Below are 7,040 nucleotides of genomic sequence, written 5' to 3'. Positions count from 1 at the left end.
ACTATTGTTAGTATTGCACTTTTCCACTCCAAGTTGCATTTTGATAGCTTAGAATCCTTCCTCGGGCTGAAAAATCTGGACTATGAATGTTTAAGTACCTCATAAGTCACACCCATTGATGAAATTGCAGCTAATTTTCACTACAAATCCCTGAAAAAACAGGAAAAATTGAGAAAGAAAACATGTAGATTTATTCAGTCCTGTGCTCTGATAATATTTCCATTGACTAGCATGTAAAAAAAAAAGAAAAAAAAAGATTCACTATGCCAGAACCTTCAAAAACTTTCCTGGACTATCAAGCTTTAAACATAATTCAAACATATGTCCATTTATTAAATATTTGGTTTGGTTCCTTTACCTTCATTATGGTTCATGAAATTATTTCACAGGCACTCACTCAAAACTTCACCTCCTGCTGTTTTCACAATGACTGAAGTAATAATTCAGCTGTCTGTTTGGGACTTTATATCATCTTTACTGCATAAACCTGTGCTGTCATAGACCAAATATTTAATAAGATTGAAAAGACAATGTCTGGAAGAGCAAGCCAGAAACACACAAAAGCCCTAGCCTCACTGTAGCCTTCTTATGAGCAACTTGGTAAGTGCAATGAAAAAGAACAAATTCATCTATATACAATATTTTCCATTTCATCTTTGTTACCAGAAAGGAAGTATACATTTTAAAAGTCCAATTTTATATCAGTTGGATCAATGTTAAATAGGAGAGAATTATCTACAAAGCTGATAAAAGAAAACAGGAATAACATTTCCTAGGGAGAATATGATCTCCGGTTAGTGTAAACCAGGATAGCCACCAAATGTGGCAACCTTATCAGTTGAAGACTTGGCCTTCAAAGCTCTTTTCTCTCCTTCACACTTTCCTTCTTTCCTACTGTCACTGCCATGTCCTGTTTTGATCATTGCTTTGAAACTTCACATTCATCAAAAACCACAAATACAGAAAAAAAATGAATAAGAATTCAATCATTTTGCTTGCAAGCAGGATCTCCACCCTCCAAAAGTTTTACAGCAATTATTGTTAGACATAAAGAGATATTTGAATGATAATAAAGAAAAAGTAGGTCCCATGATGAAAAGAACAAGATCTACATGGCTACATGTAACTTGGATTAAAAAATACTCATATCATTTGTCAAGCCAATGATCGACTTCCGATGCTCAGCTCCATGGGCAACATCGTATTTGTTGCAAATATGACTTTATCCCTTGTGAATCAAGTAACTGCACAGGCATACACAGTGCAACGTAGATATCCACAGATGACCTGCTTTGGAGCAGTAAGACACAACTGTTGCAGACTCATCTGCTGTATTGTTGCCATTAACTGTGGTTATTGTATTCTGGTAGGGCTCATACAGTCAAGTTATAATCAAACCACACTGTGCTAAAAACTTAGTTTAAAATATTTTTAGTTTTTACTCCATTTAACAGGCAATCTCAGCCTGAAATACAAAAGGAATCATACAGTAGGAAAAATTTCCATTAAAATAGGATTCTCCAAGGTCATGAACAGATCACTGTAGAAAGAACAAGTCATGGAAACAAAACAAAACAAAAAGTACCATTACAGAGACTTTCTTTACCACATTAGGTGTAACTTTTGTGTGTTTAAACACACAAACAGAAAAAAACAATATATATATATATAAACGAGAGAACTGTGATAAAAGAAGGGCAGACAAGAGACAGGCACCATCTCATGTCAACTGCACAGGATGGCACAGTTCTCGACTCCAAACAGCACTAGACCTTCTTTGTAGCTATAAAAGGCTTCACATTTCAATCCAGAATAAACAGGGATTTGTTGAAGACTGCAAGTCAAAATATCTTGATCCCAGTGACACTTACGTCATTAGTCTCAATAAAAGCAGGGCTGCACTCTGCCTAGAAACGTAGAAGTTCATCTGCACTAACAATTGCCAATAACCATTATAAAACTGCACGGAATACTATTTTATTTACCTGTGTCCTCAGCAGTTACTCTACAACACTGTTTTTCATCACCAGCTTTAGGGCCAAATCTCAGTTCTGGTTTTAATTCAATAGACAAGTAGGATTTATAGGGCCAGACAGAGCTTAAGCCCCTCTGTCTTTCTTTCAACTCTTAACTCCATGGTACTATCCTGGCAAAACAATCCATAAATCCAGTCCTATGGCAGCAGCAGCAGCATATAACACCATATTCACAAGTAAGTCACTCGGCAAGCCAACAGCTGTTCTCAGCAGGCAGGGTGTTTTTGTTCAGAGCTACAGAGAAACTACAGTTTTGAAGCTTTATTGACAGAAAAGACAGCCAATCCATGAGCTTTATGTTTCCAGCCAGTTGTCTGCCACAAATGTATTTGGGTTCTGATGGAAAGCAATGAAAAACCACATGCACGTGAAGAAAAAAAAAAAGTTCCCTCAAAAAATTTGGAGTAGGAGGGTAGTTGCTTGTTACTCTGAAATAACATATCTTGCAAAGAATCTGCTTTCAGCTAACACTGGCTTGGAGCAAAGAATCTGCTTTCAGCTAACACTGGCTGGGAGCAGACAATCACCATTCACAAACATTTCTGTCAGTATTTTATTGGCAGTTTTAGAATAAAACCCTAACAAAACAAACTCAAGTATAGCTGAAGAACTAAGTAGTGATATGGAAAACATACAGAATCTCCCAAAATTGTGCTTGCAATTCTAAAATTTTCTTTTGTGTCTCAAGTTAGAACTGTTTCTCCAAACATTACACAATTTTATCTCACGTAACAAGAATTTTCCATTCATATCCTCATTGTGAGGTGCAATGTAAAGCTTATAACGTAGCGGTGTTCAGTTTTCTACAAACATACAATCTAAAGTCAAGGGCGGGGGGGAAAAAGAGAAGATGCTTGAAAATTTTGAAACCCTGTTCCACCTATTATTTTTTCCCTCCAGAAACAACAATCTGAAAAACTGAAATGATGCCCCGTGGGATCTTCTGGTGATATCACCAGTGGAGTGCTCCCAAAGACATTACAGTGCATCTCTTGGAACGCTACAGATATTAATTAGTCTTACTAAAACGCAACTTCCAGAAACTGATACATGAAATGAGAGGTGACGAACAAGTCTTTGGCATTACATATCTTTGTTTGGAATAATCAGTTACCAATGATCTTAAAATTATTTTGATGGTTTGGACGTTTCAGATCTCCTTTTGGCTCCTTGCAGGAAAAGAACATAGCTTGTTTGTTAAAGGTTTATCTTTGAACAAGGTACATGCTAAGACTATATACCATCCAGTTCGTTCGCTCCTTGTTTCACGCTAGTCCCTGGCTGTCTCCGCTGCATACACACTAGTTCGCTTCCAGGCTTTTACCTGAAGTAAATCAATTATTTATTTTGTCTGGGAAACCTGAGTGCAGAATAGCAGATAGAAGATACTGCATATATGAACCACTCCACTGTCCCCAGGGATGAGGGTTCTTCCCCTGAGCCAAGGACAGCAAAACCCGGTTAGGCTTAACTGTATTTGTCTGGCAATCGGAATTTTAACACTTTACCGGTATGACAAGCTATGAATTCGGGCATAAAGATCTTCACTTTGGTTTGGTGCACACAGACATGAGAGCCAGGTATAACCAGAGTAACATTTGAAAGCCAGCTGGCTCTTAGGAGCTTGACTGTTTGCTGAGAAATGAGGAATAGAAGTGACCTGAAACCCAGACAGGTTTGAACAGGATTGCTTTCATAGGAGTCACGACTGGGTCCATGAGAAAATTCTTAGCTAACCTACCAGGCCTGTCTGGATTTTCATACACCATTTTCCTACGTTACAAATTTTGTATACAGATTTTGCTGCCAGGCCACAAACCCATTCTACATACATGTATTTAAAGACTGGGACATAGGGCTCCTTGGAAAATCTTGCTGTTTGACCCACCTCACTGTAAATTATTTTTAATATCTCTGGGAGGGTATTTATTACTGCATTAGAGGCATAAGTGTCTTATGTCATGTAACATAAGCATTATTATCTCTCTCAAAAAAAAAAAAAAGCCAACCAAAAAAACATAACCCCAAGCAGCCACCATGTAGCCACAAAGTTACCACTCAAATTCTTATTGATTGTTGTTGTCAACACTCGCAGTAAGCAATTATTTTCTTATATGGACTAGACACTTCCCACGTTCTAACTTTTGTCCGTTGTCTCTTCTCTTTCTGCCACACAGCTCTAGGAAGAGTCTGGCTCCATCTTTTTTAGACCCTCCCATTAGGTATTTGTAGACAGCAGGTCCTGGCTCAACCGTTTATCTAAAAGCCCAATTAAAATTCTGGTTAAATCATACCTTCTTCATCACCCTCTCTCACCAGTGAAATAAATCTTCCAAACTATGTATGTCAGCCCATGCCCATGACTATTTTTCTTCACTTTGCACAGGCCTCCAATCTATAAACTGACAAAAATTTCCAGAAGGTAAAGCCTTGATGTTGATGCTTTCCTTTTTATATGCCAAAAAGACACTTTTTTGCAGACAAGCTCCTGTTAGTCTTTCCTATAAAATACACCACAACCAAGCTGATCTGGGTGCTTTAGCACATTACAATTTGATGTGCTGGGCAACAGCTCAATTTAAGAAAGAAACAGAGAACCCTAACAGGTAGTCAGCTAATAAACATAATATTTGTCATTTAGTGCTGCAAGATGCCTGGGGTAATAAGGAATCTCACAGGACCTACTCAGGTTTGGGTTTGGTTTTTTTCCCCCAACTACGTTTACTTCAGATTTCACACTTACGTACTATACCTCTTCATTTCTGCCACAGCAGACCCCAAGCTCTAGCCTCACATTTTGCAGACTCCTTGGCATTACCAGCTGTTATTACCATTTTAGATTCCATGCAATACCATACTGATTTCTACCATGTGAAGGCACACAAACTCCAGAGAATTCCTTTGATCTTTTCAAAGAACATCCAGAAGCATTATCATCGTTGCTATTTTTTTTTTTTTATTTATCAGTCCTGTGTTGTTGCTTCCATAAAGATATAATCCTCAGAGTTAAAGTCTGCAATATCTTTCACATGAATAAGCAAAATCAATCATGGGTCAAAAAATATGGCAAATTTCACATCTATATCAAACAGTACGACTGTTGCACGTAATCTCTAAGGGGACCAGAGCTGAAAGGACACTGAACAGAAGCAAACAACATACCTGTTCCTTCAGGCAGTGGCTGTAGGAGTTATTAAAATGATATTTGCAGCTACAGTGGCTGGCTGTCCTCATGTTGCCTCAATTCTTAGGACGTATTTCTTCCCATTTCTCATCTTAGTCAGCAACATCTGCATTGTTTTAATTCTCCATTATGCTCAGTAATGTAATTTTTGTACGTCTGCTATCATATTCTGGGTTTTAATAAACTGGTTTTCTCCTTGATCCCCTCATCATCTGTTTCTTCATTCCCTGAACCTACCCTAAATCCCGCGATACCAAGCAATTTGCTTCTACAATCCTTCTCAGGCAGGTTTCATTAAAACCTCCAGCTGTGGAACTAATGTTACTAACGTAGAACTAAAATCTAAAATCTCCACACCTGGAGATCTTGCACTGGCCCTGCTGGGAATTCCACCAAACTCAAACCACTTAAGGAGTTTGTAGACAACCTACTTTTGACTTCAAACAACATCTTTGAAAGTCTCCATGACCGTACATTACCCTCTAGATTGATGCCAAAAATCACTGTTCGCGCCTGGCTCCTTCACAACATAGTTCTACACATGTCTAAGCGCAGACTGTAGAAACGCCTTAATACAATTTTTCAAAACAAAATTCCTCACTATCAATTTATGCATTTTTCCCTATTAATTAATGGCCAGTTACTGGTACGATAAACCAGAAATGCTGCAAAAAGAGGTCTACTAAAATGCCCTAACCATGGCCAACAGTTTAACTCTTAAAAATCAGGCAGCCAGAATTTTTTTTTTTTTTCCAGAGCCATCTTTTGTGCTAGTTAGACTAGATGAAAACTCACTGCAATATCCCTAAAACCTACTTGCATGGAACATTAGAAAAGACCATGACAAGGGCAGGATGTGGACACAGCTAATTGCTTTAAGTCTGAATTTTCCATATCTCCCAAGAGCTAATTGCTTTAAGTCTGAATTTTCCATGAGATCTCCCAAAGACGTACACTAAAGCCACCTTCAGCTTTCCTTCCGCATGGAGGTGTGAGTCACCTACCTAAGCAGCAATGCTAAGGGCACATCTGTGAGGTCTGAACAGCCCCAAGAACTAGGTGTCCTACTGCTGCCAGACTATTTGACATTAAGTTCCTGGTTTAAAAGCGCAAACATTGCTCATTTTCTCCTTTTAAAAGTTCTATTTTCTCTGCACCCAGAATTGACCACCCAAAACCTCTGCAGGGCACCTGGGAGCCCCCTGAAAAGTCCCCTGCACCCACGAAGGCTGCAGCCACACACAAAAACCATGCTGACACCAAAAAGGGCCACCAAACTGCACTCAAACCCAGTAAACTCAAGCACATCCCTGCTCTCACGTGTTCTGCGAGCAAAGGCTCACATCTGTCTCCATGTCTTAGTCACAGCCTGTGTGGATATAGATTCTTGACCCCACAGGCCCACTTTTCAGGAAGGGCCCTTCCCTTCCCTTCCCTTCCCTTCAACTTCTCCCTTCCACCCCATCTGCACCGAGCACACCGCAGCAGATATGAGACCACCAGAGGTGAATGGAAATAAAAGGCAGGCGCTGCAGGAGTCTGAGGAGTGCTCCACGTTCGCCTGGCACTTTCCAGCGCCCCGTTTATCTCAGGAACAGCATCCCAGATGAAAAGGGCTGAGGCAATTTGAAAGCAACTCACTATAGGGCAGCGAAAGCCTACTTCCCCCCCTTTTTCAGTCAGAAACACGAAGCCGGCTTTACAAAGGAATTAAGGGAAGGGGGAGCCGCCCGCGCAGCCGCCCGGCCCCTGAGAGAGCCCTCAGAGAGCCCTCACAGCGCCCCACCCCGGCGGCCACCTGGGGCTCGAGACACAGCCCC

This window comes from Aptenodytes forsteri, unplaced genomic scaffold, assembly GCF_000699145.1.
Source record: "Aptenodytes forsteri isolate BGI_AS27 unplaced genomic scaffold, ASM69914v1 Scaffold76, whole genome shotgun sequence".
In the NCBI taxonomy this organism is placed as follows: Eukaryota; Metazoa; Chordata; class Aves; order Sphenisciformes; family Spheniscidae; genus Aptenodytes; species Aptenodytes forsteri.
This window is presented reverse-complemented; position numbering follows the sequence as displayed.